The sequence below is a fragment of the Cupressus sempervirens genome, chromosome 5 (assembly GCF_028749045.1).
Source record: "Cupressus sempervirens isolate cs-2001-9-10 chromosome 5, ASM2874904v1, whole genome shotgun sequence".
In the NCBI taxonomy this organism is placed as follows: domain Eukaryota; kingdom Viridiplantae; phylum Streptophyta; class Pinopsida; order Cupressales; family Cupressaceae; genus Cupressus; species Cupressus sempervirens.
The window spans coordinates 659,933,765-659,960,801 of record NC_143122.1 but is presented as its reverse complement, the minus strand read 5'-3'; the positions used below and the strand labels follow the sequence as shown (position 1 = coordinate 659,960,801).

The window sequence follows — 27,037 nt, the reverse complement described above, 5'->3', positions numbered from 1 at the left end:
CTACTTTATGTTGAAATAACTAGGATCGTCAGTCAAAAAGTTGACGAAAAGCTGCATCACCTTTACATTTATTGATTCACTATGGCATCCATCCAAAGAATCAACAAGAGCTAAAAGGTTGCCATGTTCTCCCAGAAAATTTCCTAACTTCAACTCGTTCAACATATTTGATTCCCCAGCATGACCCAAATAATATTTAAGCACATCAAGCTTATTTGGATCCACCCTAAGACATTCCAATATATCATCTGCATTTGTGATTACATTCTCTTTTACAACTAAGTATATATCCTTCGAGTTCATTTCATTTAACAAACATTCCATATGCTTTATTACAAATAGATTAGTATAGATGTGCCTCTCTTCATTTTTGGGAATCAAATAATTTAGGAATGCCTCACATTTATTGTGTATACGCTCAAACTGTCTGTCAAACTTCATGATCATTGTAACATTGATCAAAGCATTTAAAACTTTTGACTCCATGCTAGCCTTACCTAATGCATCCCTTGTCGTGAGAAATTTTTTGATTGTATCCAAAATACCTTCCACTAAAAGGATAGTTGATACTAATACCGCACTCCCTAGGTGACCGTGTAATGGGAAACAATGCAATAAAGATCTCAGGAAAAATTTATTGAAATTCCCTATATTTTCTTGATTCACAAGTCTTGCCAAACTTGACACTGTTACATATATAGATTTAATCAGTTCAAACCTAGCTCCAAGTTTCTCCTGGAGTGCTTCCTCCTTTAACTTATCCAATCCTGATTTAAGGAGTAAATTTATAGAAAATCGTGTATCATTTTTACGCTGTTTACCATCAAGAACAACAAGTGTAGCATCTTGTACTACCTCAACATACATGCTTAAAATAGATGTTAAAATGTTCAGCACCAAACTTGTTTCACCTTCCCTCAGTATATGAGAAATAAACTGCTCGGATAGGGTGAGAAATGTAGTATACTTATATGTCTGTTCTATCCAGGGCGTATCATCCGTTGAAACATCCTGCCTCCCCAAGGACACTTTCCACAAGCCTACTTCAAGTAATGATATGACTAGAGATAGCCATGCTCCATGCTTTAAAAAACCCAACCCTTCTCATTCAAATTGCCCTATTATGGACCATTTGCTGAGTCGAAGTACTTCCAAAAGGAAACTTTTTAGCTGCGATAGCTCTCCACATTGTGCCAAATTAATGTTATTGAGCAAAATTTTGCTAAAATGTATGAAGCATTCAGTTCCTATTAACTTGCCCTTAGGTTCAGCTTTCCAAGGTAGAACACTGACTACCTCAAATCCAACATCACATTAAGTGCTCCAGCTAAGAATAAAATAGTACCTTTCTAGTATAAGCTCCTCCACTTGGGAAGGTGTCTTACCCTGCCAAGCTTCCAAAATGCATGAAATCACATAATACAGATCAGGTCAATCCAAACCCAAATCTTTAAGTACATTGTATTCTATGATACTCGAATTAAAAATCCCACTAACATCAATAAGTTGAAAAGAGAGATCATCCATTCCGTGCTCTCCTGAGATCCCCTCATTCAAATTTATAACATTTTGTACTACATGGTAAACCCATGATTCTAGTCCTAGATGTCCCACGCCCTTGAATCGATGAAGATCTTCTCCCTGTGAACCCTGCCTCAACTTATTCCTCATTTGCAACATCAACCAGGATGGAAAGGTAGTGAAATAATGAATCATGTGCCGAATGACTAGCATTAGTCAAGAAACTAACAAAGACCAACAAGCCAATTGTGTATTGTTAAATTCTGTTGGAGGACTACTAAAATTGTTTAAAGCGAAAAATGTAATCTCCGCCATCTTAGTTTTTTCACATGCACTTGATAATTGATATAACATGAGTAGAATTTCTAAGTGAAATAGATATGGCAAGCTTGTAGAGACTTCTCGTACATTCAGGCATCTTGTGTGTAAACCTTTTACTTTCTCCGCAATAAAATCAACATAACCCTTACAAATTTTCAGTCTTAGTGGATCCTCACCGAAACTGGACCTTTTAGATGCCCTGATAGTAAATAGCAGTAGAGAGTAAACATTGGGTCAGTTTTAGAGAACTTCTCATTAGCTACTGCATATTGTTGTAGGTTATTTGCAAGCGGTTGCATGCTATTGTTAATTAATTTAGCCTAGCATGTTTTGTCAATAAGAATCCAAGAGTTTCAGTGTGGTGAGTTCTTTATAAACTTTTTTTTTTTGTAGAACTAGCCAATGGTTACATTCGTTAGAGAGTTTACACAAAATTATCAGTCTATGGAATTAAAATTTAGATACAAAGGGAAATCCATGGTGCCTAAAGGCATTTTTGATTAATCAATATGAGTGGTCACTCCTTGGGAATGGAGAGGACTCTCCACAAGGGACAAATTGCATAGGTAACCAACTGCTCTCTAGTAAAAGGCATGCCTATTGGATAAGCTTCATTTGTCATAATAACATTCATATAATATTGTATAGCCATAATGTGCTATTTAGTAATTTGTCTCTAGGATTACTATTGGATAGGGTATTTTAATGCATCATAGAGTTGGAAATAGGCTCTAAGCTTGTCATGAACGTCCTTTACTACCATCCATAAATGTATAGAGAAGAAAAAGAAAACATTACAAAGCAATTGCTAGAGATGGATCACATCAGGCCAAGTTCTAGCTCTTTTGAATCATATGTGGTGCTTCTAAAGAGAAAAGATGGTATGTGAGATGTGCATAGACCATAGAACCTTGAGCGGGTAAATCATCAAGAATAGGTATTTGTCTACCATTAAGAATAGGTATCTATCTCTCACAATGAATGGATTATCAATGAGTTGCATGGAGCAATTATCAATGAGTTGCATGGAGCAATCTATTTTTTAAAGATTGATCTCAAGTTAGGATATCGCTAAATCCATGTGTGCAATAAGGATGTGTACAAGACAACATTCAGATTCTATTTTGGGTACTACGAGTTTTGGTCATGGCTTATGGCTGATAAATTCTCTAACGACTTTCTTGTCATGTACCCATTCCCAATCAATAATCAAGTAATATTTTTTTTTTTTGATATATTGATTTACACCTAACATAGCAATACCATCTAAAGCATTTGAATATAGCTCTTGGAATAGTAGACTAATATGATATTTTTAAAGAAGTGGGCTAGTGCTAGGTTGGAGTTATAAATTTTCTCTACTTGTGCCTTGTTATTAGTGCTCAAAGATTTTAGGTGGATCAATAAAAAATCCAAACCATTTTGGATTTGGCCTCTTACTAATTGAATTGACATGGTGAAGGGGATGCTTTGGCCTTTATAGTTAATGTAGGAGGTTTGTTAGGATTTTACTCTCAACCAAAAACTCCCATAGCTAAAATGATTACAAAGTGAAAATTCTCATGGGAGTGACATTTCCCAAGAGGTCTTCAAGAAGCTCAAAGAGGTAATGAATTCATTATCATCCATAATGAGAAAGAAAAAGAGACAAAAACTAGTGCTTCCCTAACAAAAAAGTGTTTATAGAGAAAGAAGAAGAGAACATACCCAAGATCTAGTGTTGCTCTTGAGAATGGTGATGTTAACTTCAAAGGCTTCAGATAAAACAACTCCTCTTCTTAATTGATAACTCTTTGTGTGTGATATCTTCTTACCTACTGCCAATGAACATGACATTGTAAGAAGACTCTGAACAAAGATAATATTTCATGAATATCACCATGTATTTCTACACATTTTTGAGTTTCCACATATCAATATTATCTATTGTATCAAAATTTATATGGACCATAACTATTTAATTACTTTTAAATTTGGATGTTGTTTGTGAAAAGAGGATTTAATATAATACATAATTGTGCACTAATTCCATGTTTCCCATAAATTCTGTCCTACACATTATAAAAATGTTTAAAGATAGTAATAAGGAGGTCCTGAAGTTACCTGTGAGGGTTTAACAAACATTGTATAGAGAGGGATTAACAACAAAGACTATATTAAGAGGGATTGGAATTAAAAATAGAAAAAGAAGCGTTTATATCTCTAAATTATCAGAGGATTGAACAAAGCCCATATAATTTTAGAGCTTCTGAGACAAAGTTCTAAACATATAAAAGATAGTATCCCCACTTCCATTAGCAGATCTATGCACAAATATTAATTCTTGCCAAACAAAGAAAATTTTGAGCTTCCTCTATGATAGAGATAGATCATAGAATCACAGTTTCCAATACTTTGGTGGGTTTGAATAAGCTTGATCTCTGCACCAAACTCAAAAATCCATGAATGTTGTGATGAAAGAAATTAAATTGCTTTGCATGCAGTTTGAATTTGCTTGAAAGTTGTGGAATTCCCTTTCAACAAATCCATTTTGCCTATATCATGCAAATATGCTATACACATTCCCTGCAAGTTGTGTTAAGACCAGTTTTCCACATTTTGCACTTTAGCAAACTGTGGATGTGAACGGGATAAAAAAGAAGCTAAGTGGCAATAGGATGAACGAGAACTGCAACATCATAAATGGAAAATAAATAAAAAGTTTGGTTGGACGAGAAAGGTCTAGATGTAAAATAAAACTAATCAAGTGCTCCTCAATCAAACTAGTCACACTGAAAGAACTTGCAAATAAGATATTATTAACCACAATTCAACAATTCCTTTTGAGCAATTATTTTTCATCATTGAGCCATTTTATTTTTAAAAATGGGTATGTCCAGGTCAAGATATTGACATATCAAGATGGAATATTCCCTTTTCATTTAACAAGCACTTATAAGACTAGGAATGTTAGCCAATCCATCTAAGCATATGGGTATTAAGGGTCGAGATATGTGTAGTGATAGTCATGAACATTTCTTTTTCTTTGCATTTTTTCTATATTTGATACTTGTCTTATAGGTGGACATGTCTATCACAAAAATCCAACATGTCTATCCTTAGACTTCATGGAAAAAACCCTACAAACAACACAAAAAAAATAAGGACATGAACCATCCAAACATCGCTAATAGCTTGTGGATATCCCAAAGATGCATAAGTGCATGACTTGTGAAAACCAAAAAGATAAGACTAACTTGTATAACAAGCGAATAACCAAAATGATTTTATGTCTGTGTTATGTTTGACAATGATAATGATATTTGGGTTCAAGTATGAGGAAATTTGTATCAATCAATTCATTAAATATCATTTGAATACAAAGAAGATTTTAAGAGATTCAAGAGCATAATTATAAGTCAAATTTGTGGAAGACCTAAATCAGACCTAAGTGAATAGACATGTGAAGGCTTATTTTGAATATGACAAGCAGATCTAACGCAAAATTTTTATGAAGGTATAGTCCAAGTTTAGAGCATTTATTGAAAAACACTATTTCAAATCTTAGTGGATTATTCATAAGTACAAGGTAGATTTTTTGAAGATCTTGAAGGAGATCTAAGGCAAATCTACCTACATTATAAACACTTTGCATTTCAAAGGTCAGTTCCTTCTACATTGCAAGATTTGAGGTTGGTGTCTCTTGCTAATTGAGCCTACAAATTTGTTTGAAGTTATGTACATAAATACATATATGTGTGTGTACACATACACACACAATTCACCTACAAGGATTTCCATGCTAAATAGTATATGCATCTTGTCTTCTTTTGTTAGACATCAACTATGTGAATGCTTTCTACATTGCTTTCAGTTGACTAAATATATATAATAAAATATGTAGGTTTCTATGCCAAACTAACTCCAATGTGGAAAAATATCTAATAATTGGGATTTAAACTAAGAAGGAACTATATGTTCAAGGAACCAAAAGATGACTGCAATGAGACTATTACAAGTGAAAAAATTTTAGTCTCATTAAAGAGAATTGGGATGTGTGTTTGAAGACTTAACAAATTTGAGCTTCACTTGGTTTCAAGAATACTATAATATTCTCTACTTAATAAGGCCAACCACATGAAGGTGGAAGCTCATCTAGCCTCACCCCCCTTCCCTAACATCAATATAAAGTACCCATTATCATCTAATTATATACTTCATTCATTCATTCATCCATTTATGAACTATAACATTCAATCAATACAATCACATAACATTCATTAATATGATATAAAATTCATTAATACACAATACTAATCAAAACTTCATTAACACATAAGAATATTCATTAACATAAAATAAAAATCTATATTAATATGCATCATTCATAAATAATTACTTAAAACAAAGTTCTTTCATTATCCAACAAGATTTATCAAAGAAGATTTTTAAAACATCATTTTTTGTTTTGTTTTTCTGAGCTCTCTTAAGAAAAGCGCTCATAGGGACATCCATATTTGCTTCATTCTCCTCCTCTTTTGGCATGTGTAATGTCAAATTATGATGGCTCCTTCTCTTTGGAGGAGCAGGAGGTTACTGCACTAAAGGGGGCTCTGTTGCAAGAACAAGTGAATGTGATAAATTGGCATACTCCTTTTCTTTTTCTAACTGTTACAAGTTTGTAATTAAGTACGAGTACAACATAAAATGCATTTTTCTTACCTGACAATTCCACATCATGTACAATAACATTTTGATCTGCCACTACATCAACATGTTGAAAACTTGGAATATGGTCCACTCCTTTAGCATGATGCTCAACATGCTCTGAAATATTCAAAAAAAGGATACACGCCAAATTCCAATTGAAGATGTTAAATTGTATTCATAATTGCATAATTAATTTCCAATAGCAAATTAATACCTCCACCACTATAATGCACATCATGGCCTTTGTCAGGAGCAGGTTTTGTGGTAGGATATGGAGGCTGCAGTAAAATGTTATGCACATTGTTATGTAGTCAATTTACATTTAAAACTAATACCCAAAAAGAATCTTCTCAACTATTTAATTTCATTTACTTTCCATCTGACCAATTTACCTATGAGATATCATTTGGTGCACTAGATTCTTGGGCAAGGCTTACAGATTCTTCATGTAGGCATGCACCCACAACTTTATAGCCTTCCTTCAAGGCAATTTTTCTATCTTCATTTGTGACCTCCACATTGAAATCTGTGCCTTGTACTTTTTTCTTGATAACATCAGTTTTCCATGTATGGTTTCATTAAACAAAACTGTTTGCAACATTATATTAAAAAAAAAAACTAAATTCACTGCTCTACTTACAAGTTGAGACTATAAATTCATATAGCCACCAGAGTCAAGTTTGTGTTGGCCAACCTTTTCTATTCTCACTTTTGTAGCCATGAATGTGTCCTGCAATCTATGAACAATTTCAAACATTTTAGATTATATATTTACAAATATCAATAATTAGTGCATGATTAAAATTTACTTAATACTATAATGACATACCTCTTTTTGCCCTGTGCTGCTTCATTATCTCTATCTTGACATAGCCTTTTCTCCTTTTCATCTTCTATTATTTCATTCCACTCCATTGCTGGAATCATAGGAGGACGGTCGTACTTTGGGTTATCCTTAAGACCCCTTCTATATTGATCCTTCACAATCTTTATATGCTTTGCTGCTCTTTTCAGAAGTAGGCCAGTGTCAAAAATATTTTTCCCAAATTTCTCCTCAAGGGATGCAATTAGCTAATTTTTTAATTCCACATCTTGTAAATTCCAGCTTTTTAAAAACAAATAGATTGTTAGATCAATAACTTTAATATATTACAATAAATAGAAGAAAAGAAAAAAAATGTAGCAATGATATGAAACTATGTACCTTTTACGTATGGTGGGTCCAAACAGTCTCAATGTCATATGAAAAAGATATCCAAAGAAAACATTATTACCTACAAAAACATAAAAGATTTATTAGTCCAAAATGAGTAATGTAAAAGTAAACTAAATTTACACTTTAAATAATATCAATTATAAAGCACCTGGAAGCTTTCATTTTCTTAATGGAAACATAGTTTTCTTATTTAGCAACAATGTCCCTTCATACGAACCAGTACTAATCACACGAATTGCTCCAAGAAATGGATCAGCTTCAGTAGTACTGTTCTCTATTGCTCTATCAACTAAAACATCATAACAATTAAATGACAATTTTAGTACTACTCTCTATTGGTCTACCTCCCTGCCTATGTCCATGTCTCTCTATGTGTGGCTATATATATATATATATATATATGTGTGTGTGTGTGTGTGTATGTATGCATGGTGTGTGTATGCATGTGTTTGTGTGTATGCAAGCTTCTATAAACATCATCTAAGCACTAATATACTACTTCATTGTTCATCAACTTGTAGAAAGACATTACAAAATATAGCACATTACAAAATATAGCAAAACAAGGTTTTACGAATTCTACTAGGCATAAACGATAATGTTTGCATGGTCCTTGTTGCCAACAATGTAGTAGACAATAGTTGACCACCAATTGAAGGAGGAGTCTGCATTTCATCATGAGCTGAAGAATAGAATATTGTTAGCAAAGACATTTGCAATGGATAAAGATCAAATGGGATACTAGCGAGACATTTCGACAAAAAAAGAGGTAATTGTTATAATGTTGATCAAAACAAACAAAGTGCTACTTACACAAAGGTACTGTGAAACAACCCTGACCATGTTTAGCATGTGATGTCGGAACTGGCACATATGTCTATACAAGAACACATAAAATCAGAGATCATGATCCATAAGATACTATAAAATATTAATATCTATTGAACTTCTATTACTGCTTTAGTCGAATTACTGCTTACTTTCAAGGATTGGATTCTACGGTCCAATTCTATTCTCAGTGCCTCTTTCTCCTCACTTATGTTACCCTTGATGATAATTTGAACAAGCTCATCAATGTATCTTTGTGTAATTTGTTGGGTGATGAATACAGGGTCAGTACTAAGGTCAATTTCATGTAGATATGATACTTTTATTTCAGATTGCATTTGATCAGCGATCATTGTAGCTTTTTCCTATCATTTGTGACATCAAATATTCATATACTTTCATTAAAATAACTCCAAAGCCATAAAGAAAAGAACATAATAATAGGACATTTGTTTTAATATTAACATTAAAATTTACAATAATTAATGTTTACCTCTATTGAAGGTGTCTAAGATGGTGCATCCATATCGCCCTGTGAAAAAAATTAGTAAGTCTTAAAAATCAATAGCGAAATTAAAGTAATAGACTTACCAAAATAAATATTAATAATAAAGTAGATTGTATATGTAAATAATTTGTGTTAAATTAAAAATTTAGCATAACTAATGTTTATATCTAAAAAAATATTTGACATGTTCTACTTAATGTTTATATGTGCACATATGGTTTGGAAAGAAATATTTGGTCATACAAAACCCCATCATAGTTGACATTGATTGCACCTAAATATTTCATTGATCATCATGATCTTCATCCATGTCATCATCATCATCATCATCATCATCATCACCATCATCGTACTTGTCACTTTGATCGTCGTCATCACCACCACCATCTTCATCACCATCATCATCCTCTTGATCACTATCATCATCATGACCATCATCGCCATGATCATCACCATCTTCATCACCATGATCATGATCATCGTTAGCATCATCATCATCATTATCACCATTATTGTTAGCATAATCAAAATCATCACCATCTTCTTCTTCTTCATCATTGGGTAACTGTCATTCCTGATAATCATTTACTTCCTCTTGTGCTTCTTCAATATCTTCTTCTTCAATCACATGATACTTTACCAACCTTCCTCTTGGGTCATGTCTAACAAAAAATGACCAACCTAATTTTTCTAGAATACCAAAGTAAAACACTTGCTCACATTGACTTGGAATAACATAGGGCTCATCTCCGACTAGCTCAAATGACCTTGTATTAATCATAGTAAAACCACTGTCATGTTCAATAACAGTCCTATCGAGATCATTTCAATTCAGTTGTAACCTAAACCATTTGATGAAAAATAGAACTATTTTTAATGAATTAAAATCACACTCAGGTATATCATCCAAAATGCCATAGTATCAATTTTTAGATTGTTGAAGATGTATGTCAGTTCTAGATGAAATATTGGTGATCAGGAAGACAAAACTTATCTCGGAATCACACATTTTCTTCATTTCATCTAACTTTTTTGTGCAGAATTTATAGCCATGGTAGTGCATAGCTTTTGTGTGTTTGACCTGCAATTATTCAAACATGTCAAGAATCTTCTCATTGATCTATGAGTTGATATTAAACTTATGTCTCATGATTAGTAATCGTATGCATACCTTTGTATCTCTTAAGCCATATATTAGATCAAGTACCATTGGCGTAACACTGGGATCTCCATTACGATGAGCTTCTTTAACCAATGATGCAACACCATTCCATGTTAATGAGCGACCATTTTCTTGAGACTGTTCAATCCACACTGTCATCCAATCAAGATTGTTTGCAATATACAACTGTAGTGCATCTCACTCATGACCAACTATAAAGAAGACAATTACACCAGTTAGAAACAACTTATATATATTGATGATGGATAAGAGTTGTTCAATTAAAAAAAAACTTATAATTACCTCTCACCCTCCTCAATCTACCGTTCCTTTTCAGGTACTCCCTTTTGAATTTGTCTTATAGTTGGGATCCCAAATGTGATCTACATGAATACCTGTTGCAAACTTTAGAAGATATTCACTAATATACACCATGGTCTGGTATATCATATATCCCTCTATCATAGAACCCTTAGGACATGTTCTTTGTTGAACCAAACCCTTCATAAATTTCAAGTGCCTCTCAATCATCCACATTGATCTAGCTTGTATAGGTCCACACAATTCAATCTCCTCAACTTGATGTATGAGGCAATGTTCTTGAGCATTGAAAAACGTTGGAGGTAAACACTTTTGCATTTCACACATAAGCTGTGGAATTTTTCTCTTCCAATATTTTATATCTTTTTTATCATTATCTTTAGATGATAACCACCTAAAAGAGATTCAACACACAAAAGCACACAGAGGAGATTTCAAATAAAATTATACATTATATTTCAGATAAAAAGCTACAAATCTAAGAAAAAACACTCTTCTAACCTCATGTATTTCCAAAATCATATATAACTTGTTTAATACTATTGTCAAACTATTGTGGAAGGGATAGAGGTAGGACGAACTGTAATCATTAAAAAATGATCATTTCAACATATTATTAAATAACACAACTAGTACTACATTCAATCTTACAAATATACTATAAATAAAAACATGAATTACCTTGAGGAAGGTATGCCAATCATGTGTCTTCAACCGTTACCCAAAATCACCTTTCTTTGATAGAAGAGTGCTTATATTTGCAACAAATCCTGTTGGAATTTTTTTTTTTTTTTTTATGAATTCTTTTAATACATCACTTTTTTGCTCCATTCCTATTTGATTTGATGAAAACTTTTAGTGCATAATTAGATTCATGAATGTCAGTACAAATTTTAGCAATTTGTTCTCTATAACGCCTTCCATCCAAAATTTTCCATAGTGCCTCTGTTACATTCTTTCCAATATCCATAGCATCAAACAAATGTGTGATTGGGAGATCCTTGTAGTATGGTAACCTACTAAATTGAGTAGGATAACTTTTTAGTCCTCTAGGAAGTTGGTCATTGATGCCTTGACGACCTTCACAAGAATTAGTTATAATGTTAGTAAATATAAGACAATATCAAAATACAAATTGTAAACTTTGAACAACAAATTGGACATTACCTTGATGATTTAGTCAATTGTATTCTAACTTTCATAAATGAGGTGTCATTCTTCATGGCCTTGATGATGTCTCTTCTTTCCTATTGAAAAGATGTTTTTCAGAAATTCGATACCTATGATTATTGTAGAGAAAGTGTCTAAACTCATCAAACACCTGCTTTCCTAAACTTCTCGAATGATGACATTTCATCTTCGAACCACAAATTGGACATGCAAATTTTCCCTTTGTCTGAAGACCTAAAAGATCATGTATAATTGGATCATGTACAATTATCATGTGCAACTTAAGCATTTGATAGTAATGTGTAAGCACTATAATAGAGCAAAAATATGTGATCTTAACAATATAACATACCACAAAAATGAGTTAGCCCAGGGGCATCATGTATTGTCCATATAAGCATTGCATGGAATTGAAATTGTCGATGTCCTATTAGTCTAGAGATGTCATACATAGTGATGCCATTCCATAACTTCAACAACTCGTCAATTAGGGGCTCAATATACATGTTCATATCTTTAACTTGGTATTTACCTAGGAATTGTAAGAACATAAACATTATGTAATTATTATAACCATTTTCATGCACTATTTATACATTAATTTAGATAACTATAAAATAAAAAATACCTGGCATAGTCATTGACAACATTATGTGCTCCCTCTTTATGGACATTCAAGGAGGAATGTTATTGTTAATAAAAAAAATAGGCCATACTAAGTAAACAGATCTCATATCTCCATATGGATTGACACCATCCACCGCCAATGAATGTTTCAAATTACGATGTTCTTCTTTAAAGTGTGACCATGTTTCTTCTATCTCTTTAAATGCAAAACCATCGGTAGGCATTCACATAATGTCATCCTAACTTCTATTGCATGCATGGTAATCCATAAATTGTGCCAAGCTAGCACACTTGAATAACCATTCAAGACGTGGAATAATGAGAATGTACCGAAGAACCTTGTGAGACACTTTTTTTGTTATTTGATATGACCGATATCTACTAACATGATAATCAGGGCATTCTATTGCAAATTCATGTTGTTTATGATATAGAATGTGATCATTGGTACATGCATGTATTGTTTGATACTTCATTCCAATCTAATCCATAATGTTAGATAATTCTTGGTATGAATGAGGCAAAATGTTTGATGGTGGTAACAAAAAATCACTAATCAACTTACAACAACAAATGTGCATTGTTAATATAATGAATAGTAATTGTATGCTAACATTGATGATAAAAAAAAATAACATATCTTTGCATATATGACATTGGTACATTGGATATACTATTCATAACCTTTAAGTTCACCAACAACACTATAGCTAATAGTAGAGTTGTTTGGGAGCCTTCATATAAGGGCTCGTGTGCCTTCTCAAGTAAAGGTATATCAAGACCATCTTCATCATTATTATTAGATTCACTAGTACCATCATTGTGAGCCTCTTCATTACTTGCCCTAATACCATCTTCTTCAATCATGTCCTTTGGCACATTATCATCTTCTTCCATGGGAGTGTTATCCTCAGCTTGGATATTCACACCTCCATGTTCCTCCACTAGGAAATCCACATTCAGAAATGGACAAAAATCGTGGGCCCCTTCAACATGACCATATTGCCTACAATAACTCTAGGCTGTTGTGATTAGAATTCTTTGATTCTTTAAGCCCTTGCACTTTTTGCAAGGACAATAACATTTATTAGGTTTTTGTTGGAACTGAGCCCACAATGTAGCCATTGTCTCATTATTTTGTTTTGGATTCATATTGTCATGCGTGGTCTTTCTTCACAAGAAAAAATACCTACAAATAAATTGGACATGTTGTGATTAATGTTTATATCTGCACATATGGTTTTTATTAATTAATGTTTTCAAATGTAACTAAAAGGATTACAAACATATCAAAAAGGACATTCACAGGGTCTTATAACATCAACTGGTCTAACATGGTCATGTTGGTTATCTTGAGACCTTAATGTCTTCTCATGCTTTCTATTATAATTCTTTAGAATAACTAAGGGGGGGGGGGGGGGGGGGGGTAAATTAGTTATCCAAGGCCCAAATGCCCTAATAATAATTTTTCTACAAATCCTTAATAAGACATAACTGAAATTATCATCCATGCACTTGAACATTTAAGAAATCATGAAAAGTAAACATGCATCACACCATAACACTAATAATTTGATAACCTAGAAACCCTCCAAGAATAAGAAGGTAAAACTGGAGTGGGGATGATACCCACAAAATAATTGCACAATTGATTTCAACCACTTCTAATGGTTTGCCCTGTTAAAGGCTACAACACATTGTTAAATGTGACCTTGTTAGAGGATTTCACCATACTATTAGGAATGGGCCTGGTTAAAGGACTTTGGAACATTCTCTTGGAATGTCACCCTATTAAAGGATTTACAACATGGCTATTAAACCAACCTAAGTCCATAGGATTTATTTTAACTATTACAATTGCTATAAAGTAACAATAATGGGTTTTGATCTGATACAACTTACAACATATCTTGGAGATTTACAGATCACACTTTAGTTCAATCCTTTGCTTGGCTTTAATCACTGCAACTCTGTAAGTTTTTCATCTCAAGCATTGCCAACCTTGAGTCTTCTCACTCATCATACCAATGCAATCATATCTATGGTCACCTATCGAAGCAGAGTATCTGTGCTATATTCCACCTTAGCACCTTCTTCAGCACTTCATGCTTTCATGATCGACCACCTCACACTTGCTTCATGACCTTATGACTCCTTAAATAAAAATCTAGAATACCTTTCCCACTCAATTCTCCCTCTCCAACTTTAGGGTTTCAATAGATTAGGTAAGATACAATGTATCTATCCCATATCTTGCTCTTATCTAGAAACTTTGTCTAGAATCCAATTATATTCGTCAAAAATGTTTTACATACTATTCTGTGCCACCATCTCATCATTCTTATCTTCTATCTGATTCATAGAATTCTAGATAACAACCATATCAGCTCAGATCTAGCGAATTTTCAATTTTCAAAATAATGCAACAATTCAGCATTATTGATTTATTGATGCTCAGTTTCTTTTGTGTTAGTTGGCACCTATATCTTTACTCGACATCTTTTTCTTGCTCAGCACCTAAAGACTTACTCAGGACCTATTTCTTTGCTGCTACTTGACACTTGATCTTCACTCGGCACTTGAAGACTGCTCAACACCTGAGACAACTTGGCACACACTAAGTTGAACTTTTCTTAGCTTCAACTGAGAATCTATTCAGCACTAACTAGCTTGCTCAGCTCTTGTATCTTTGATATGTCTTGATGTGTCCATCCTCTATGTCTTAGAGTATGTCATCAATACACTATTTCATCAATGCCTTACCTATTCCTTATACTTCATTACAACATCATAACTTCAACCTTTCTCTCTAAGTACTCTAGTTACATCTTTTTGATTGCCACCTCCTTGTCAATCAACCAACTTATAGTATTTGGATCACTAAATAAATTGTCATTCTTGGAAGTAGCAAGTTTGACATCAATGACAAAAAAATGATTGAAAACATTCTTTACTAGTTCCATTACTCTTCAATCATTTCCAACACCTTCAACCTTGACCTTCATAACCCTTGTAACTACTTCTCACTATTTTTGTTAACACCACAATGAACAAGAAAATTGACTGTGTGGAAAACAAGAAAACTCTTTGACAAGAATCTATCTTGAGACAAAAAAAACCAAAGCTGTTATATCAAGCACACACTACAAATTTTAGTTATCTTTTACAAAAATGTTCTCTTAACTATTACTTACACACTGAACTGCTACTTTATAGGGTACAAAATTTTGAATCCATTCCCTATATTGGTTTGATACTCATGCATGTTATTTTACAATCTCAGGTTATGAGGAAGGAAAAAACACACCTGCATTAGGACTACTAGAGTAATATGGACCAGAAAGCTATACCAAACCCTAATTAAGTGATGATTAAATAGCCCCTTCATTGCTTTAGATTCTACTGAGTTGATGACTTTCAATATCTCCAATATCTCCATAGGGATTTTAAAAAAGGATGCAAATTTGTCACTAGTTTTAGATGTAACAGATCATCCTGAATTAATTTCCATTGAAAGTATGCAATGATTCAGAAAGAATTGGCATGCTGATTCACTATTACAATTAATAGGAATACAAGAGGAAAACTTGGAATTCTACTAATGTCATCAATGTTAATCTTGGGTACTAGTACAAATCCAGTAAGAAATCTGCAGTTGTACCAACCAAGATATTTACAAGACTTGATAAAAAAAGGTTCATTTAGCACAAAAAAACTTCAAAAATATTGTATATATACACTCTTTGATGCTTTCAAAGGGAACAATTATTTTAATGATGTTTTACTTAAGAATTGCTAGAGGAAATGATAAGCATGAAATATGGTAATCGTGCATTGGTTACATCTAGATTATCACTAGCTATTGTAGATGATGGAAGTGATACTATGTATGAAGTTTCTAATATAGGAACTCCATGAGAAGGTAGAGATAATTTAATGGAGATTTGGTGATGAAAAAATGGATCACTAAAGATGAATAGGGCTCGTTGAAGTTAAGAGGGAGAAAAATAATCTAATGAGATCCCAGTATTCTATATTGATAGAAATGGTAATGAGGCTAATTCCTCCAAAGGAAGAGAAATATCTAATGTTGGTATTGTTACTTATTTTAAATATGGTCTTGTCTCATTTCAGACCTATATGGTGACCATGAAACTATAGACATAAAAGCATAGAGACTTAGAATCAACTAGTCTTGCTAGAGAAGGAATGACTAACCCAACTACAATGGGACTTAGAGGAGCTTCGTGAATTAAGAATTTTAAAGAAGTAAAGAAAGGGTCAACATATGAATAAAACTATTTGGCTAAACTTTGTAAAAATATTCAAGGAAATTTTTAATATGATTTGTGTAAATTCAAAACTATCTTTTTGTTTGCAGTCATGTTACATCTTGTTTTCATGCATTTATTGTTATGTTAATAGATTGATAAATAAGTTCAATATATTTGGAAGTGAAGTATATTTAATCCTCTTTCATTTGAAAAAAATTAGAGGTTTTGGATGAGAATTTTATTGACAAATCCTTTGGTTTTTGTAAAAATTGTCTTGAAACTCTTATTTACAGACCTAGTGATAAGGGTTTGATCAAATAACACATTTTGACCATGTAAAAATGCTGAGTTTTACCTTTTGGAAAATAAGATTCATGCATCTTTCAAATAAATTTGTTTTGATATTGTTTGGTTTTTTATCTTGGAAGTTATTTGATGTTCTAGAGGGCAGAACTCATAAATTCTATGACAATAATAATCGGTCTCAGTGCAGAGGCCATAAATTTCTATCTAACTGTTGGATGATTCTGATTTTTGGATATGTTTTAGGAAGGTTGAATATCCAAAATGTCACCACTATGATTGGTGTAATAATGTATAGTTTAAAATTTATGAATAACATAATCAAAATTATCAAAACTACATATGATAGTTTCATGGCAGTGAGTAGGTGAAATGTTATGATATTATTTAGGTTTGAAGTGTCTTGCAATGTAGCTCATAGAAAATAGATCTCAAATGCTTAATAGAATGAGTATTAATATCTCTATTCAAAAATATAAGGATGACTAATATTTGGCAGCAATATAATACATGAGTGTGTGGAACATCTTATGAAAATGGTATCCTTGTACATGGAACACTAGAAAATTTGATTCACACAGTGTCCCTACATGATTACCCTCCATAACACTAAACTGGTACTTTACAAGGTAGAAAATTTCAAATCCATTCCCTATATTGATTTCCATTTCTATAACTTGACACAATCAAAATAAAAATGTCCAGCCAACAATCTATGCATTGTAATGTCATAAAATATTTTGAATCTTTGAAAAGCCCTGGATCAACATACCTATTTTAGAAAATAACCCTTCAACATCTTTAACAGATCTCTCCAAATCAGAGAGAGGTATATAGGCCTACTCGGTCAGAGTGTTTCTACTCACCATACAACATCTCAAATGTAAGTCTCATCTAAGAATATCCTGTAAACTACATCTAGTAAATAACACTACTAATAGACAAAATGTCAAATAGGTTAGTATGGAGAAAAATAATACTGAAACATATTTCAAAAGTCTCCTTCTCTGAATATTAAATAAACAAATATCATTATTGAGAAATTGCCACCATGCAAATAATTTTAAATTGAAGTTTGTGTTTACCATGTCTAGAGAAGAATGATCTAGAAATTCAAATGCTAAGATGACATCCCCTAACTGATGTTTTTCTGCAGAGAGTAGTCTCTATAAAAATCAAACGAAATTTTTTAGTTTTAATATAGCTGTCAACTTGAAAATAGTTCTATGGTTCATAAAATCTGAGGTATCAATTCCTATAACATATCATCTATCATCAAGTTTAAAGTGAAAGAGACCATACAAAATATTTTAAGTTGTGACCAACTAGGAAACATTTAAAATAAATTAAAATACAAATTTCAATCAAATTCATGTTAGAATCAGTCATATAAATCAATACAATTGCTCCCTTGCCAGCTCCATAATACTACAAAAATTGGTAATCATATCAGATCAACCATGGATTATATTCTTTGAAGTGTCTAAAGTAACTAGCAAAAATCATCATTTCAAAAGTAAACATGAAAAGAAAAGTGAGAGAGATTCTCATCCACTAATAGGAATGCTTGAACATTTTTCTCTATATGTTGAGAAAAACTAACCTAAAATACATTCTAGTGTATTTGTAAAGATCACAAGTTATCCCTCTTCAACAGACCCCTCTTGTACACTCTCTAGTTACAGTAGCCACATGGACTCTTGTAGCAATTGTATAGGCACAAAATCCAAATAATTGCTTCTCTAATGTAACAAAGTTTGAGCTCCAGGAGCTATTATGCAAGTATTTTCTCAAATTTTAAGGTATTTTGGTCTTACATATCCACTTTGAGAATTGTATGATAACTAATCTCCAAATTATACTATTCAAAACATCAGAAGCAATGTAGGTAGCAAACTATATTTAATACATTTGTCTTATAATTGAAATCTAATAATATTAATAAAATATTATGACTATCAAGTCAAATGGGATGACCTTGAATGCTAAATCATAGAGACTTTCATAATGAAAACATGTGATCAAATCACAAGGATACATGTTACATGCCTAAAATGCACAATTGTTGAATATTGAATTCATGTATAGTATTGGAAAGCCTTTGAATGTCAAATTAGATTAACCATGATATTTGATTTGAGAAACACCAAATGGACATTCCCTTGCCAAGAGTTTCTTAGATGTGTCATCGTACCTTTCCCATGGTTCCATAAAGTGGTCAAGTTGCGAAAAATTCCTAAAGGTATTTAAGTGAAAGTGTTTGTTGAAGTGTCCTATGTGTTTTTTGACAAGTAGGATTAGTTATAAAGTGTAATGCCCTCATTTTATCTCACCATGGTTTATGTTTGGATTGACCTGTTATTGGCCCTCATAGGTTAAGGTTGTTGGATAGAGGGCCCCATCTAGCAAAATAAGAGGATCTTTCCCTTCTATAGTACTAAAGTGTTTAGGATTGCTCCTTGTTTGTTTCAATTAGCTTACAATTTATAGTAAGTTATGTATCCAACATTTCTACATTTGGCAAGGCACCTGGACCGATCTCAATGCAATGATGACCCTTGGCACTACTAATTTTATCAAATACTCAGGGAATTACTAGTTATAGTAGGTTAGGAGTTAATAGAGAGAACCATTAATATCTTTAGTAAGGCAGTTGGTTGTGTGATGGAAGTAATGGTTGACCAACTGGTTCAGATGAGACAGAGAGATGATGAGTAATCAATGAGATATTAAAATTATAGTAACAGTAATAAAGCTATTTATAATGGTTATATTGTAAATTTATTACTTATCTTCATAAAGTATTATTGAGGAGCCATTCTTGAGATCTTTGACAAAAAATGGACCAGGATGAATTCTACTACTATATTCTTTGAGATTGCTTCAAGATTCTTGACCACATATCTAGATATCATGTTGTCTCCATGTTCAAGAGTTGGCCTTATTTGTACTTATAAAAATATTCGTCCTCCTATCTTGGATTATGCTTTGCAATAGTACATGATTAATTTTTTAGAATGATTATTATGTTTTATATTTTATGACATTGATGAATATGGCACTCTTGAAGAGTTTTTGTCATCGACAAATTTTTGTTAAATATTTGACCACCATTAGGAGTCTATGAAGAAAATTAGTGAAATCATAGAAGTAATGGTGTTTGCTTCCATGGTTGTACCTTTGGATCATTTTAAAGATACCTATAGGCTTACTTCTTTTCTCAAGATTGTTTATGTTCCACCCCTCCTCATTTGAGTTATTGTTAGATCACTCCTCGAGGTCAGCTCAAGTTTATGGTGGATGGAATGTGATCTTCTAGTGTCAAAATGTAAAGTTCTAATTATTAGTCTTCCTCCTTTTCGTTTCCTATTTTGCTCTTTCCTTTTCTTCCTATCTACTTCTTGTGCCTTAGTGTTTCTTTAGTAAAATGCAAGTTCTATTGTACTTATTCTAAGTATTCGGTGCTGTGATATTAGACTTACGAATACTTGTTTTTTTGGATCTACAAACTCAAAATGTTAAATACTTGATTTTAGGTTTTTGGGTGGTAGGGGGACTTATTTTGAGCTTGTCATCTTGGTTTTTTGAACAATATATTTCTTTATAAAAGTTTAAGACATTTTTTTTTAAAGATTTCAAATATGAAATAAAGATTAAAACAATTTCCCCTTATTTTTAAGATTCATTTTCCCCCTTTTCTTTTATTATGCTTATAGATAATACTGCAAAAAGTTGATAACATCATACTTATGTTTCATTCAATCATGCTATTTCTGAATTCTATTCTTTCGTTTTGTTCATTTAAGTCGACTAGAATATTATAGATTTTTCCAAAGCAATTCTAAACAATAAAACCATTGGATATATTCATAAAACCATTGAATTTATTTTTCCTTTCTATCACAATGTAGTGATGACTGTACTTTTTACTTTCTAAATACTATGTAATATAAATATATTGTTTCATTTATCACCCTTCTGTCATTGTGCAACTTTTTTGAATAATAAATAATTCATGACTTTATTACCCATCTTAACTTAACTAGCCAGCAATTCAATTGTTGGATGAAGTGTGAACAAAAAAATATATCATATCTTTTGGGCTTTTTTTCCCTCTTAACTTTTAAGAGTTCACACTATTGACTTTCAATTTTTTAAACAACCAATATAGCCAAATTTTTATGCAGTATATCGAGCCCTCTGGAGTTTAAGTGTGACAATCAATTATGAATGTAAAAAATTTGCATTTTGTTGTATTTCCAAGGGTTTACCAACCCATTTGTACTAGGTTTTATTAAATAACTCTTTTTCAAAATAGATTTCTTTGCCCACAAAAAATGCAAGAATTGGTTGTTGAGGATCATGAGTTATTTATTTTAACAATATGAAGAGATGCCATTTTAGTGAAGGGATTAAAAATGCAAAATCTGGAGTGGATCAATAGTGTCATGTTTATAGTCACAATATAATTACAAAACCCACTAAAAATATACAACATAATTTGCTGAACATATAGCATAATTTTTTTTAGGTAGCAACAGTTATAAAAAGGGAATAATTTGGCTACTTATTGGTTAGAGTAGTATATATAAGGGATCTCTACGCGCTGTTTTAATCTCACAATTTGAGTATCAATTTCTATCTCACAATTTGAGTATTAGAAGAATAAGAATGGAGAAAGTTGGGGCAAGAGAGTGGAAGGTGAAGAGCTCTAAACTATTCATGGTGGCCCCTTCTCTACCTACACCCAAAACTATTCTCCCCCTCTCCTCTATTGATAACTTAGCCATGTTAAGAAGACATATCTTTACTTCCTTATAAATCTACAATGCTCATGACAGTATTTCTGTTGATCCTGCAAAAACAATTAGAGAGGCTCTCTCCAAAGTGTTGGTGTATTGTAAAATAAAGTAATTATTTTGGTACTTTTCCTAGTTTTCTTTTTTCTCTACCATTCTTATAGTTTGTTCAATGACCTAATCATATCGTTTATGGGTATGAGTTTTTCTATACTTCAATTTTTTAAAAGTATTTTTAGCCTAGTTGACATTTTTTGCTCTATTTTGAATTATTGTTTTATTTTTGCATTTTTGTTTAATTTTATTGTTAAATTATTCACTGATTGAACATAAGTTTTACTACACACAATTATATTTGAAAGTATCAGCTACCATCATATTAAAACAAAAAATTGTTACATTAAGATCCTACGTGCAAAAAGAAAACAACAACACTCTAATGCCTTGTTTGAATTCTTGGGCTCTCTCAATTTGAGGCATGGATAGAAGATTTTCATTGATGTTACTAAATTAAGCACATTTCTTCATAATTTTTCATGGAAGAGCATTCCATAGCCTAGAAATGGCTTCATACAAAGGTTGTTTTTGAGTGAAATGGGCATGCAGATGACATATCTTTCCCAGGCTTCTTTTGGAGGCTCCTGAGAACATCGACCACATAAATATAAAAGCCCCTTTATTACCATTTAAGTCTATTCACAATAAGTTGATGTTTTTTCTTGTTCTTGAGCTAATATTTATTTTTTATCCAATTCCTTTAAATCACACCATCTTTGACATAATAGCTCATCACTAGAAAGAGTTCCTTTAGTTGTTCATCCATAGATCATTGGTCAGATTTGCATTCACAGTTATGTATAGCTATGCCATTATTCTTCTCTTGAATTCTTCATTTCTAATTTTCTTATTCAAGATAGTAAAGTTTTTGTCTAGAAAATATTGTGTTTGGAGTCATTGTCAATCTATGCACGTATTTAGTCTCATCGATCAAAGAAAACAAAATTGTCTATTTGATTTCTGCCATCAAAATGTCATTTTTAAAATGGTTTTCATTAAGCCTAACAATTGTTGATAAGTTACCACATCCAAGAGTAGATTAGGCCAAACAATTTTTAGTTCAAATCCAAAAACAATTCCACTTCTGATTCTAGAATTCCCTGGACAGAGCCCCAAGAAAGCTAGTTGTGTTAAATTATTGATGTGATGGATTGATTAATTGAACTAAAAGTATATTGCCAATTTTGCTTATGGATAGAAATGCTTTGACTTGTGTAATTTTGTATTTTTGCAATAGGAAAGTGACTATTATTAATTTTGTACATTCTTTGAGTCTAAATTATATATTAGATTTCAACAATTTATTTTGTTGTTTTTAATGTAATTTAACTATTAAAAAAAAATTATTTCATTTTCCATGTTAATAAAATTTCTTGTAGAATTCATTAAGCATCAAAGTGTTGAAAAGTGGTCATTTCAAAGTGTCATTCAATATTTAAGATGTCTTAATAATTATGGACTTCAAATTATCTATACTAATAGACAAATGTATCAGTAGTTGTGCACAAAGGTCCTGCAGGGAGGGTGGGGGATTGTGCAAGATACAAAGTATGTTGGGCTACTAGTAATTGCAATTCAACTGTTCTACTTGCTACATTTGATGATGTAATTCATGATGGTGCGGATGTTGTCTCTATGTTTCTTGGATCACCACCTTCACTAGATGCTTATTTTGATGATGCAATTGCTATTGGGTCATTTCATGTTCTAGAAAAGGAATTGTTGTAGTTTATTCAGCTAGAAAATCTAGACCTTACTCAAATACAGTTACAAATACAACTCACTGGTTAATTATAGTAGTAGCAAGCACAATTGATAGAAGCTTCCCCACTGCATTGACTCTTGGAAACAATCAAACCTTCAAGGTTAAACACCCATTCATCTCTATTTAGAAAATTGTGTAAGATATTTTTGGATCATTCATACTTAGTATCAATAATAAGAGATTTCCACAATCTAGATTGTATAGAGAAAGCTATCTCTAGATTAAATTGTGTACACAATTTTTGTACCCCACTTTGTGATTCATAATATCCTGATGATGAATCATGAAATCTGATCTGAAAGATTGATACAAAAAAAATTTACATAATTTAATTTTAAACCAGTTTTCTTTCTCGACTATATTATTTTCCCTTGTCCAGGAGGCTTAGATGAAAAGAAAATGGGGATTTTGAAGTGGATTGCATCGGTGAGGGTGCTCTGTTTGTGGAAGCAATGGTAGATAACACTCTTTCAGCCTTGGGAGATTTTGATGATGACAACCCTTCATTTCAATGGCTACTTTATTCACTTCCACCTATTATTACTCTCTTACTTTGGGTTTTATTATCTTGAATTTTCTTTTCCAATTTCTATATTCAAGCAACTTTTTGGATCTCCTAGTTTCTAGTATTTTTTTATTTATCATTTTCATTACATTTGATGGATTTGTAACTTATTTATTTCAATTTATACTAATGATTTAATATATGATTTTTTAACAAGATTTGTGCATTGTTTTGTTGTTATTTCTTGTATTTACTTCATATAGGTAACTCATTTTGCATGTAGTGGTTTTGTTGTGGGAGTGAGTTTCCACCATAGTATATGTGACGGATGAGGAGTGAGTCAATTTCTTGAAGGCCTTGCAGAAATGGTAAGGGGAGAGGTTAAGCCCTCTTTAGAACCAATATGAAATAGAGAGCTATTGAAGCCAAAAGATCCTATAAACCTCCAATTTTATCACTTTGAAACCATTATGGAGAGTGTACATAGTCCACACCAACCTCTATTGAAATAAGATCTAGTTCAAGCCTCTCTATTTATAAAAAATAATGTAATTAAATGTATCAAAAAATACTTTATGGAAGAAATTAAAGGGTTTAAGAAAGGTTCAAATAAATGAAGACCACGACTTAGATGTGAAACAAAGATTAATAGAAGAGAACCAGTCTTGTAGCATATAAACTATGAAACCCCTATGAGGCAAACAAGTTACTGATAAAGTATAGTAAGCCAACTGTCATAATGGCTTGACATGAAAAAAGCATAAAAAAATAAGAGAATCAAAGATGATATCATGCCTTCACAATAGCCCAAAAGAGATAGGGCAAAGGATTCACTTAGTATTCATTGAATGCATGTATTTATTGATAGATTCATAGTAAATGACTCTAAGTTTCTTTCTAGGAAAATCATTACGATTTATTTATTTTTGTCATAATAGTTTCTGGTACACCCAATTTCGTAAAACCCGATGGAATAGTTGAAGTGTTTTTTTTTCAAGATGTTCTAAACTCAATGTCTTCCTTTGGTCATTGTCCTAAAATGCAACTGTAGTCTGGTTATAGATGGAGAAAAATGGAAGTGAAGGGAGAAGATCAATATATGATTACAACATAGGAATCAGAGCAAGGATTTCACAATTTAAAAACACATTGTTTTTAAAAAAAAGCATTAAATAATAATGCAAACCAATTGCCATTTTGCATAATGATGCATCTCATCAGCATTGAGTAACATAACATGTATCAAGCACTTAAAAATTACAAAGAATGAAGGCTTAAAATCTCTAAGTAAACAAGAGGACAACACTCGAGGTTTAATATTTCCAAAAGCTTACCTCCTGTATAGAAAGTTATGGGAAAGAGTATGTTATAATATTTCCAATTTGCAAATTTTTCATGATCATCGTGTCTCACATGCTGGATCTTTTACTACTCCACGTTCTTCTCAAAAGCATGCTAATCCCTAAGGTTGTGCGAAGCTAAGCACCTTCTATTCGCTGGGAGCTAGAGCCCTCTATAGGAGCCTTGTGCAGTAAACCTCCTAGGGAAGTCCCTCGTGAAGCTCTCAGGAAGAAGGGTAGTAATATGTGATAGACCAATAGAAAGGTCTCTTCAATAAGACCTGAACAGAACTTCATGAGAATCTACATTTTCACTTAGAGCTCCTAGTTCTTCAACTCCCTCATGCGCATTGAAGTTAAATGGAGAAAAAAATGAAATGGGTGGCATTTGCTGAATAGAGATCTAACAAAATGGGCAACATTTACTCTTTTTAGATATTAAGCTCGTGTTGGTCAAAATTTCAACCAAATCTAAGCTCATGTTGGTTGAAATTTTGACCAACATGGGCATAGATTAAAAAAAAGCCATAGTTTCTCTTTCCATATTGACCAATTTAAGAAATGGTCAAAAATTTTGGTCGAAAAATGACCTCAAATCTTCTAGTGACATAATTAGATTTGTTTTATTAATTTAGAAGAATATGATTGCATAAAGATATCTCTCACTCTCAACACAAATTGAGGAGATGATTTCTTATTGATGTACTTAGTTCAAGAAGAGATCATCATAATATTCCTACATAGCTTTTCATTTGGCATGAGTGCACTCTCCGTGGCCTTGCAATTTCATGAAAAGTGAAATATCTCATGGGAATCCCCATTGAAGATTGCATCAATGGAATTAAGGAAGAATTGCTCCTATTTTCATTTTTTATCTATTGATCTTTTCAAAAGCTTAACTCACAGACATGTTTTTTTCTATAGCTTATGTTTGTTAGGATTTACTTTACATGTTATTTTCTTAAACTTCTCATCAACCTATCTTTGATATTTCTTTTATCAACCCCTTTGTTTAATTATGAATTCATATTAGTTGCATTATTAGATTGCATCCATTGGAAAATAAAAAATTACAAAAATATACTCTATTTTCTGTGGATTATTCTTTTGAAGCAAGAAATAGATTCTACATCTTGTTTGAAGTTATCAAAACCAGAAAAGGCCTTGTGAACATTCACATTTATCTTCAAATGAGTGAATTCTAGTAGGTCACAAGATTTCTTGGAACCTTGGAGTTGATCCTTGGATTAGCTTTTCAAGAGAGGAATTTGAAAGGATTCCTGCCATTAAGCATCGTGCAAAACAATAGCTCAACAGAAGTGGTGCTAGAAGGAAAGCCTTGTCTTTTGGAATAGAAGAAAATTTTGCAAACTTCAAAATTGTACACTTTTTTACAAGTTCAAAATAAATTTAAATTTTTTGAGATCTTGAGGTGAGCTGCTATGTAGGTACGGTAGGTGTGCATGTATGCCAAATTTAGAGGTGCCCTTTATTTGTGAGAAAGTGTACTTTTGTAGAGGTGTGCCTTTTCTAGAATTGATACAAACTGGAGGATTGCAATCCATCATCTCTATTTCAAAAAGCTTTGAGATCCTCACCAAGTGCACATGAGTTCCTTGAACTTAGCCATT

The 27,037-nt window shown here is 32.3% G+C and overlaps 1 pseudogene; it reads left to right on the top strand.

Moving 5' to 3' along the window:
* The first annotated feature begins 21,611 nt into the window (after positions 1–21,611).
* Positions 21,612–24,683, top strand: LOC149557616 (10-deacetylbaccatin III 10-O-acetyltransferase pseudogene; annotated as a pseudogene).
* The last annotated feature ends 2,354 nt before the right edge of the window (positions 24,684–27,037 follow it).